Raw genomic sequence first — 12,168 nt, forward strand, 5'->3', positions numbered from 1 at the left:
AGATGGCTCTCAGCTCCCCCATGGATCTCCAGAGGCTGCAGATGGATTTCAGCTCCTCCAAGGATCTCCTGGGCCTGCAGGTGGATCTCAGTTCCTCCAGGGGCTGCAGGTGGCTTGCAGCTCCCCATGGATTTCCAGAACAGCAGACGGATCTCAGCTCCCCATGGATCTCCAGGAACTGCAGGTGGATCTCAGCTCCTCCATGGATTTCCAGGGGCTGCAGGTGGATCTCAGCTTCTCCATGGATCTCCAGGAGCTGCAGGTGGCTCTCAGCTCCCCATGGATTTCCAGAACAGCAGGTGGCTCTCAGCTCCCCCATGGATCTCCAGGAACTGCAGGTGGATCTCAGCTCCTCCATGGATTTCCAGGAGCTGCAGGTGGATCTCAGCTTCTCCATGGATCTCCAGGAGCTGCAGGTGGATCTCAGCTCCCCATGGATCTCCAGAACAGCGGGTGGATCTCAGCTCCCCATGGATCTCCAGGAGCTGCAGGTGGCTCTCAGCTCCCCATGGATTTCCAGGCTGCCCCTGGCTCAGCCCCACCTGCCCCTCCATTCAGGAGCACCCCATGAGTCCTTCCAGACTCACCATCAGCTGCACTTCCCACACAGAAACCTCCAAAACTCGGGATTTATTTCCTCTCCGCAGGTAAACTTCATCCAACCCCTTCCGAGGCAAAGGATGTTCCTTCCAGCTGGGACAGGGCAGGCAGCTCTGTCCCTCTTCCCTGGTGACCTTGAGCAGCTCGCTCAGATCCCTGAATTATCTGGGATGGTTCAACTCTTCCCATCCCGAATTTTTCCATATATATATATATATATATGAATTTTATTTTTTTTTTTATTATTTTTTTTTTTCGCTGCAGAGCTGGCACAGAGTCGGAGTCGTTGTTTGCCCAGACTCGGGCGGTGGCTGCCATGGAGATGCAGGGGATGAATCCCTGCAGGAATTAATTCTGCAGGATCCGAGCACTAGGTGCTGCTCTCGCTGCAGATCCCAAACTCCGGGATCGTTTCAGGACGTCGGGACAGAGTTCGAGTGAGGCTCTTTCAGGAAACGAGGCTCGGGAATTTATTCCGCCGGGAATAAAGCAGCGGCTCCTGCAGGATTTATTTTGGCTGTCGGGATTTAATTCCCTCTTCTCTCCCCTGGCTGCGTTCTGGGGTGACACTGTAAGGGACAAAGGATGGGTTTGATCTTGACATAACCAAGACACAACTGGGAGAGCTGGGAATGTTCACCTGGAGAGGAGAAGATTCCAGGGAGAGCTCACAGCCCCTGGCAGTGCCCAGAGGGGCTCCAGGAGAGCTGGAGAGGGACTGGGGACAAGGGATGGAGGGACACGACACAGGGAATGGCTTCCCATTGAAATGGGGGAAATTTAGATGGGATATGGGGAAGAAATTGTTCCTTTTGAAGGTGATGAGGTCCTGGCACAGAATTCCCAGATTTGCTGTGGCTGCCCCTGGATCCCTGGCAGTGCCCAAGGCCAGGTTGGACATTGGGGACAGTGGGAGATTGAGGTGACACTGGGTGGGATTTAAGGTCCCTCCAAACCCAAACCCTGCTGTGATTCTATCACTGAGCTTTTCAATAACTTTAATAACTACACAACTGAGAAAAACATGCCTAAAATGTAGGAATATACTTGCTTTTCTTTAATAAAATTCGAGTTTCCTTTTTTTTTTTTTTTTTTTTTTTTTTTTTTTGGTGATAATGTACCTGCACTGAAGTTCTCAAATGGATTTATTTCAAGTCTGGTTTCATATCTGTTATTCCAGAACACTCTGTGATCTCGCAGCATTTCATTAGACAGAAAATCTGGCTTTTTCAGGCCAGGGAAGTCACTGGGTGCTGAGGGCACTTTACTGAACAGGGGGCTGGGTCAAAGCCTGATAATGCTTTCAAGAATTAAAATCAGAGCACCTTTCACAGGTTAATTTTAGACAAATAACATCCCCCGGGTGATAAACAGTTTGTACCTCGATGCCTTACACTGGAAGGAAAATTTAAGCCTGGCTAAAACCTGTCCTTGTATTTGGATATCTGTGACAATAATGGAGTCAGAGGTGGGAGGGTTTAGGAGTTTTTTCCTCCTGCAAAGCAATTAAATTCCCCATATTGCCCCTTTGACATTTCCCTGTGTCCCTGGTTTCGGTTTGGTCACTTAATGAGCCCTTGAATATCTGCAAGTCAGGAGAAACACCTAGAGGAACATTCCCTTGTGGGTGCCTGCAGGGTTGTGACCTTAAAGTGCTCCTTTTACTCATGTAGGGATAGAAAAAAACATCATTTTTCTGTCTCCTGCTGAGTCAGACCACAACTGAAATCATGCAAAGCGTGTTTCATTTTCCTTTTACTTGAGAAACCTCCAGAAAGAAGGTGACAATTCTCAGGCTGGGGAGGTGCTTCCCTCAGGGCCCTGCTGCAGGAGGTGTCCTAAAAACCAGAGCAAGGCTTGTCCAACTCCACAAACACCTCACAGAACAGAGAGGTGGAAAAAAGGAGCTTTTTAACAACCCACCTGAAATCCTCACAGCGGGGAGAGAGCAGCAGGTCAGTGCTGGGCTTTAGAAAGAAACCCAAAAATCAAACCCCTCTAAAGATTATTATTATTATACCTATTATTCAATAATTGCACCTGAGCCTGGGACTGGGCACCAGGGAGTCCCAGAGGAGCCAGGGTGGAGCTGGAAACAACTTCCTCACCAGTTCCTCTGAAAAAAAAACTTCTGGTGTTTACCAGCAGTGGAAGAGTTTTCTTCTCCTAATGCTCCAGTTCATCATCCCAGGGAATCTGGCCCCAAAAAGCAAAGATTGAACACATCCCCATCACAACCATGGGCTTGTTTCTGCAGCTGCTGGAGGGGTTGGTGAGGGTTTGTTGGGGTTTTTTTCTCTTTCCCAAGGGTTCCAGAGGCACAGCTGGTGCTGAATCCAGCCCAGGTGGGTTTTTTCCACAATAAAGTCCTTTTACGTGGGCAGGTAAATCAAAATCTCCCTGGGGATGGAGGCTGTGCCCACCCTCCAAAATCACCCTGCCCAGGCACGACCTGACTCATTTTCCCATTAAAAAAAGGGCTTTTCACTCAGTGCCAAGGGGCAGAAAACTATTTATTTTTTCCCCCTTCAAACCGGAAAGAATGATTGAAACCCCACAAAAATCGTTAGGGGAGTTCCAAACTGGGGCAGTGTCAGTGGAGCTGGGTGACTGAACTCTGCCCTCAGCATCACAACACTCCTCCAAAAGCTCTTGATTTGCAACACCGAGCACCCCAAACCACATTTTCCTGCCCTCCCCGAGAGGTTTCAGTGTTGTTCTAGAGGAAGAAGATTCATCATTATTATTTTGTTGAGCGTGTGATGCTTCTGTGGAGCTCGTGGTGCTTTTGTTTATTTTCCATGCAGCTGCTGTAAAAGGAGGATAAACTCATAACCAAGTGCCTGTAGACTTATATATATAAAAAAAAATCTAAATTCTTTTAAGATGCTGTAGAACACCTGAAAAAAATTAATTTAAGAGTGAGCTGGCTGGGAGGAGTAAAGGCTGACTTGCAAATCTTTAACCAGGAAAGGGGATGTGGGTCCACTTGAGAGATTATTTATTTATTTGTCTCGTGAGGTTGGCCGTGAAATATTACAGGTAAAAAAAAAGAACTGGTTTGGGAAACTTTGAGAATAACAGACACCAAGAGCTGAGTGTCCCCATCTCCCACCTTGGCAGGGGGAGCAGTCACAACGTGGCCCTGAGGCTCAGGAGATTTGGGATCTATTTTCAGCTCTGCTTTGGACCTGCTGATTGGCTTCTAATTATTCCACACCTCAGTTCCCCCATCTGCAAAAAAAAAAAAAAGCAAGATACCAGCATCCTTTATAAATAGCTCTCAGTCCTGTTGATGAAACACAGTTTATTAATAGCAGTGGTACCTTCTCACACACGCTGCTGGGAGGGGAAAAAACTCATTGTAAATCCACAAATGTCACTCAAATTATGGAAACGTGCAAGTGGCTCTGGAGGAAATAAAGCAGAGGAAGAGCACCAGGCCTGGTTAGATATCAGGGCTCCAGTTTGTTCGTTGCCACAAGAGGGAAGCCAACACAAATAAAATAACTTTATTTGTGCATTAACCGTGGGTGTTGTGGAGGGTTTTACCCATTTCAAGGCTGTTGTTTGTCCTCTTTCCTCGTAGCAAACTTGCACTTGATCATATGTCAAAACCCAAAGAACATTATTCCACATTCCCTTTGGTCAATGCCCTGTGAAATGAATTCCATGGATTTGCCTGTTTGAATGGCAAATCCATAAACCCGAAACAGAAAGTTGGGACGAAACTGAGCCGGTTGCCCTTGTAGGGGATTTAAAAAAAGGCCTTGTACAAATAAGGGGAAGTTTGGTGGATGTGGGGCTTAAAAAAATAGAGCTGGTGTTTCCCCTCATTTGGGTGAGCATGAGAAATTAAAGACTCATCACAGAGAGAAGTATTTTTAGGAGTTTTTACCCCACAGCAATGATAAATTAATTCAGGAGGTCTTCTGACTCTTGTTCACAACGTGTTGGGAGCATCCTCTCTGTGCCTTCGTCTGTTATGGCAAAGCTGCTCTCACTGACTCTGCTGCAGACCACGGGATCTGCAGGTTTGGGGGATTTGTGGAGCAGGGGAGGAACCTGTGAAAGTCACCCTCAGTCAGGTCACACATTGAAGGCATCAATCACCCTGGTGGGTCAGGATTTGTTGTTCCATCTCCATCTGCAGCCAGACTCTGTAACATGCTCAGGCTTTTGGGAAAGGGCTGAGAAAGTGCTGAAAGCAGAGCTTGGGTAAAGAGGGATTTTAAAAACAGTTCCTGTGAAGCTGAACAAAAAAAAAAAAAAAAAAAAAAAAAAATAAAAAAAAAAAAAAAAAAAAAAAAAAAAATCATCACCCAAATTCCTCTGGTGGATCCTTTCCTGGCTGTCCCCTGGATCGCTGCAAGACAGGAATATTTGGGAGTTGCTGTTCAGGTTTCTCTAGAGCACTGGAACTTTTTGTTTTCCTCCTCACAGAGTGGTCAGGCCTTGGGATGAGCTGCCCAGGGAGGTTTGGAGTCACTGTCTGGGGGAGTGTTCAGGAGGAGGCTGGAGGTGGCCCTTGGGGACAGGCTTTGGGCTGATGCTGGTGCTGCTGGGGTGGCACTGCCTGATCCTCAGGGGCTCTTCCCACCTTGGCCATTCCATGGAATCAAAGCCAAAGGCACCTGCACATCCACCAAATCTTCAGGGGGCCACAACTCCCAATTCATCTGCTCCCAGCCTCAGCCCCTTGAGGGCTGTCAGGAGTCTCCAGGATGGTCCCTCCCATCCAAAGCTCAGCTTCCTCCAAAGCCAAAGGGCTGAGATGAAGTTCAGCTGAGCTTTGGAGTGACAGGCTGGAGGTGGCCCTTGGGGACAGGCTTTGGGCTGGTGCTGGTGGCCCTGGGGTGGCACTGGATGGTCCTGGAGGTCCCTTCCCTCCCTGGTGGGATTGCTGGCATAGGACAGTGCTCAGAGATCATCATTCCTGGTGTTTGGAACTCAGGATTTTTGAGGAATGGCAGAAAAAGGGAAGCCAGAGCAGTGCAGAAAATCCCCTCTGGTGAGAGATTTCCTGTGAAGACCCCGAGGGTGCTCCCTGCAAGTGCAGAGAGGGAATCAGGGCAAGGTTGGGAATGTCACAGACGGGGATTGCAGTCCCCAAAGGACATTTGCATAACAAGCTGCTTTGTTAATTCTATTTTAATATCCTTTAGGAACATTTGGGGTGTTTTGTTCTCCTCTCCTTCACAGAGGGCAAACCTTAAACCGCTGCCCCAAAAGATGCTGCCGAGTTTAGAGGAATTGTCAGGCTGAAAAGGGGAAACAGCCAGAAATATTCCCGTGGCTCAGGTGGGCAGAGGCCTCTCACACATTGCTCAGGAATTCCCACACTCCCATCAATTCTCCTTCCCCTCTGATGCTGTTTCAGGCCCCAGCCCTCGTGGGTCTGTGTTTAACTCTGAGGACATGAACAGTCACACCGAGGGATCCGCATGACTCAAATCATGCACTTGCATAGGGATTTCCTGAATGAAGGGCACGAAAGGAAACAGCCAGGTTAAAAATAATGCCTGGGTTTTGTCCCTGCTGCAATGCCTTTGGCACCAGTGGAATTGTACAGGGCTGAACGGGATCCAGCCCTCCCTCACCTGCCACTTTCCATTGCCGTGTTTATGGGGGGGATAAAAGTCAAGCCTGTGCTGGGCTGGGGGGAAATTCTGATTCCTTTGTGTCCTTCAGGACAGGATTCTGCCCTGTGGGGCTTCAGCAGAGCTGTATTGCCCATGTCCCCACTCCCAGGGGTGGCTGGGGTGACAAACTGAGCAGGTCTGGCCTGTCCTGTCACTTCTCTGCTCCTGTCCAGGGCTGGGACACTCTGTGGTCTTGTCTTGGTTGGGCTTTTGGCTTTTTCTCTGTGTCCTGCACCAGCCCAGCTCTGTATCAAACGGCTGGGAGGTGAACACTGAAATAAAAATGTTTCCAGGCCTTGAAGAAATCTCTCTCTCTCTCTCTCTTTTCTGTGCACCAGGTGCCCAAGTGGTGTTTTTTTGGGAGTCCCCAGACTCCTAAAAGTGCCAGAGTGAGGCCAAACTCACACTCCTGAACATCTCCCCTGTGTTTTCCTGCAGATCCCCAAGGCCACACCTGCTCCTGGGAATTCCCAGACCCCAAACTTGGGGAGTGGGGAGAGCCAAGGGAGGGGGCCACAAAACCCACCCCAGCTCTGTATTGAACAGCTGGGAGGTGAACACTGAAATAAAAATGTTTTAAGACCTTGAAGAAATCTCTCTCTCTCTCTTTTCTGTGGCCAGGGAGCCCCCAGACTCCCAAAAGTGCCAGAGTGAGGCCAAACTCACACTCCTGAACATCTCCCCTGTGTTTTCCTGCAGATCCCCAAGGCCACACCTGCTCCTGGGAATTCCCAGACCCCAAACTTGGGGAGTGGGGAGAGCCAAGGGAGGGGAGGGCACAAAACCCACCCCCAAACCCCAAACCCTGGACAGACACCCAGGCCCTCCCGAGGGATCTCTGACAACATCTATCTTTAGTCGGAGGGTGAGTCACATCATTGTGATCCGACTTTTACGGTTTGCTGGAGGTATGAGCCAGGCCATGAGAGCATCATGAGATGGAGCTGTAAAATTCCACTACTCCCCTCCTCTCTCCACCAGCTCGGGAGAGCATCAAGGAGCGTGGGGCGCTTTTAGGGCTGGTGGTAAAGCATCAGCATGGAAAAGGGAGAGGCAGAGGGGCCGGGGGGGGAGCCCAGCACATCTCTCTGAGCACACAGAGACAATTCCTTGTGTCCGCAGTCACGTCCGAGCCGCGCCGGCAGCTTTGCGCGGATGCTGCGCGTTGCTAAGCGACGCCGGCAGGCAGAGATGCTCCCCGGGCCTTTCTGAAAAAATAAAATAAAATAAATAAAATTAATTTTCTGCCGTGGGGAGAGGGGTGCTGCTCGTTCCGGTGGGATGGGAGTCGTGGGGAGGTGCTGGGTGTGTCTATTGTGGATGTGATTCCAAGGATGGAAATTCCTGCCCTGCCCCAGGTGTTGGGATAAAATGGGAATAAACCACCAGGTAGCTGGGATAAAATGGGAATAAATGACCAGAAAGCTGGGATAAAATGGGAATAAGCGACCAGGTAGCTGGGATAAAATGGGAATAAACCACCAGGCAGCTGGGATAAAATGGGAATAAACCACCAGGCAGCTGGGATAAAATGGGAATAAATGACCAGAAAGCTGGGATAAAATGGGAATAAGCGACCAGGTAGCTGGGATAAAATGGGAATAGACCACCAGACAGTTGGGATAAAATGGGAATAAATGACCAGAAAGCTGGGATAAAATGGGAATAAACCACCAGGTAGCTGGGATAAAATGGGAATAAGCGACCAGGTAGCTGGGATAAAATGGGAATAAACCACCAGGCAGTTGGGATAAAATGGGAATAAACCACCAGGCAGTTGGGATAAAATGGGAATAGACCACCAAGCGGTGATGGGGATTTGACAGACAGAATAATCCCCATAACACAGAGACCCTTTCATGTGTTCTTTCATGGATTGGTGGAATCACTGAGGTTGGAAAAGCTCTCCCAGCCCATGGAGTTCAGCTGATCCCACTTTGGGCCTTCCTTGGGCACCTCCAGGGACGGGAACTCCAAACCTCCCTGGGCAGCCCCTGCCAAATGAAATCCTGTTGTGAGTCCCCCGTGTTTGTGTACACAAAACCCACAGAGGTTGTCTGGACATCCTGGGACAGTTTTGGGGATCCTCATCGGATGATCCCACCACAAACCCCTGTTGATATTTCACCCTGACGAGCGAGGTTTTGGCAGAGTCTCCCCACTGAGCCCCCTCCTTGAAATTATTCCATCACCAGCAAAAAAGAGAAGCCCAATCCCATTCTGGAAGAAGCTGAGGGGTTGTTCTGGAAGGCAAAGAGCTGCCAGCCTTTGCTCCCTGGGGCCACAGCAAACGTGGCACCTGCAGTGTCCTGTCCCAGGCAAGAAGAGGCCTCTGCCCAGACCAAGCTTTGAGCACACAACCCAAATCCACACCCCTGAAATGTTCATTTTTTCGGGCAGCTCATCTCTGGCAGCAGGTGGTGAGAGGGGAGGGATGCAGAGGAGCTGATAAAAGGCAGCACACGCAGCTCCTGGCACGTGAGCCCGGCTGGGTTTTTCCGCTGGCGCCGTGAGCCAGAGCAGGGGAGGGGAGGCAAGAGAGGAAAACCACACTGGCAGCATCCACAACGGTCTGGGGAGAGACATCAACAGCTGCCCTGCCCTTGGTTTAGCACTTGAAGACACCCCAGCACCAGCCAAAACAGAGTGGGCTTGTTTGGACAAATTTTGGGAAAATAGCGGTTTTGTTGTGGCCGAGCCCATCCTGTACCTGCCCACCCCCCTGTACCTGACCCACAGGTAAATCAGGTAAAAAGTCTAAAAAATAATCTCCTGGTTTAGGTATGGATTGGAATCAAATGGATGAGAGCAGATTCTGGAGGAGCTGAGGCGCTGCAGTTTGAGGCACAAAGAGCTCTCGTGGCGCTCGGTGGCGTTTGGCCAAGAGCAGAACAAAGGCAGCCACACAACTTCCATTTTTCACCAAAATTGCAGCAGACCGAGGCAGATTTGGCACTCAAGGCTCAGCCCCTTGATTTTTTATTTGTGCAAAAGGCAAATTTAATAATTTAATCGTAAGAGAAGATGCTCAGGATTTACACCAGGTGTAGGAAATCCACAGAGCACTTTGGAGGGAAAACCACTGCTGCAGCCACATAAAATTCATCCTTCAGGCACAAGGGCCAGCTGCAAGTCCTGCCTTTGCAGATTTTTTTTTTTTTTTTTTTGGTCAGGTGAGATTAAAAAAAAAAATAATACATTCTATCTTTCTTTAAATTAATTTTTTTAACTTTAATCGGAATGATGGCACAGATAGATTTTTCAGCAAGATATTTCCTCCAGGAAAAACTTCAACAACAACAAAAAAAAGGAGTAGGGAAAACGTGCAGAAATTCACTGTAAGTTTGCAAAATTTTCCTGTCACTTCATGAAGGACTGAGCTGTGAGTGTGGGGAGATCCTGGAATTGATAATCCAGGAAAATTTTTGGATTCTCCATCCTTGAGAGTGTCCAAGGCCAGGTTGGACATTGGGATTTGGAGCAGCCTGGGATAGTGAAAAGTGTCCCTGCCCATGACAGAGGGTGGAATGGGATGAGCTTTTAGGTCCCTCCCAACCCAAACCTCGTGTGATTCCATGATTAATACAAATGATGAGTTATCCCAGCTCTTCCTGAAGGGCTGAGAGTCACCACAAGGAAATTTAGAGGAGAAATTGCTCCTCACCCCCAAACGACACCAAAAGCAGCGCAGAGAGGAGAGAGCAGCGTTCAGCTGGGCAGAGATAAAAAAAACAAAAAACAAGATAATCTCTAATAAAATTGGAAATAAAAATCAGCCCGAGGGTGTTTTCTCTCTGAGTTTCATGGTAAATACCACTCGGTTTTCAGTATCATTAATATCTGGTTATTACAGCTCTTATTTAGCAGTGGCCCCACCTACTTTTGTCTCTGTTTCACGGGCACGTCCCAGCAATTTGCCAGCTGGAGGTTTTGCTCAGAGCTGGAAATAACTGTATCATCATTTCATTAGCACCTGGCTGGGGGCAGAGGATCCATTAATCCAGCTCTGGAGGCACCTACTGGGAGAAAGGAGGGAGGAGGCCCACTCCAAACTCTCCTGGAGGGGAAAAGGGAAGCTGCAATTATTTCTTGACATTTTTCTACTTCCTCAAACAGACCATCACAGCTGCTTTTTTTTTTTTTTTTTCCTTCCCTCTTCCATTTATTTGCAAGAAATAAGGTTTGATTGTTTGTTTTGTGCTACAAGAGATGTCACAGCCTCCTTTTTTTTGCTCCAAGTGACTCAGGGTCAACGCAATCTAAAAAAAACAAACAACTCCAACAGAACAAACTTGCCACAGATAAATCCCCCAGGGACTCCAATCTGCTGCTGTTCTCCCTCAAAAAAAACGATTTTGCATGTTTTTCCTTCCCTTTGTATCCAGCCTGGGTGGATAAGGAAAAAAGTCAGCTTGTCCTTTAGAGGCCTGGATGTGGGAGGTGTTCTTGGATAAAGGAATTTCTGTGCTGGGGATAAAAGGAGCTGATCATTCAAAGTCTTCTTAAACCTATTTGGATCATCTCCTCAACCTTCCTGCAACACTCACAGACCACTGATCCTCAAATCCAGCTCCAAATTCCTCTCCTCGCCCTCTGAGAGGTGTTTGAGCTCTAAAAGGGGCTCTGAGAATCTGCTTTTTATGTTCATTTGAAATCTATTCCTTGGATTTTGCCTTTGGATTTGCTGGTGCAGAGTGGCCAGGCCCAGGTTTTGCTTACAAAACCATCTACAAAAATTTATTTTAAATGTTGCCAGGAGCAGGGCTCTCATTTATAACTTTTATTAATATATTTATTGAATATATTTAGAATCACTGAATGCATTTAGAATCACAGAATGGTTTAAGGGACCTTAAAGACCCTCTAATTCCAACCTCCCCTGCCATGGGCAGGGATGGCATTCACAGATCATCTTCTGTTATTTATATTTACTTTGAATTCTACTGAAACATTTATTTATGTCTGCATTTCAAATTGCAGCGAATTAAAAAAATAAACCAAAAAAAGAGTTCATTTTGGCGATGTTTTTATCTTTGTTTATTTGAAGAAACACTCCCCTTAAGCAGAGAAGAAATCAGGATTTTTTTTTTTTTTTTTTGGTAGATGTAGACATTTCGAGATGCTTTTCCTTCTTTTAAATGAGGAGAAAATAAAAAAAACCAACCAAAAATAGTATAACTCCTTCCTTTATCCAGTCATTTTTAATAGCAAAACCCTAAAATCTGGTTTGGAAAGAGGGAAGATGCGTTACAGAAATATCTCAGCAGGCTTTTTTTTTTTTTTTTTTTTTTTTTTTTTTTTTTTTTTTTTTTTGCCCTGATCCTGGCCCAGTGACAGGAACACCCTCCTGAATATTTTTTTCCAGCACATGGAATGCTGTTGATGGCTGGTTCAGAGATCCTGGGCCAATTTTTGTTTGTCCCTTGCAGCCCTGTCCCTGTCTGAGCCACTCGACAGGACCAAACCACGAGTGAAAAAATGCACCAGAAAAATTCAGGGATGGAGAAACAGCCAAGGAAACCTCCCTGCCTGAGCCTGGTGCTGCCACAGGAGCTCCTGGCTGGCAAAAAAAAAAAAAAAAAAAAAAAAAAAAAAAAAAAAAAAAAAAAAAATCTGTATTTGCAGCGTTGGGGAGTAACAAGAGCCAGGTTTTGATGTTCCAGGTGTAACTCGAGCCCAGAAAAGCGATGCCAACGTGTCACTGTGTTCCCAGCCCTGAAAATGTCCTGGAGTCCAGGCTTTTTCCTGCCTTCTGCGTTTGGAAAAAAAAGGCAGAGTTTGACCTTGGGCTCCAGAGGTTGAGGTGACCCCGAAGATCACAGAGAATTCAGATGTGTCTGAGCTCTAAAACTGGAGAAGGGCTTGAGGAATTAATTCATGGTTTGGGTGTTGCTGTCTTGTAGCTCTGTTCATTGTGTTGGGAGGA

The sequence above is a fragment of the Zosterops lateralis genome (assembly GCF_965231275.1).
Source record: "Zosterops lateralis genome assembly, chromosome: 2".
In the NCBI taxonomy this organism is placed as follows: Eukaryota; Metazoa; Chordata; class Aves; order Passeriformes; family Zosteropidae; genus Zosterops; species Zosterops lateralis.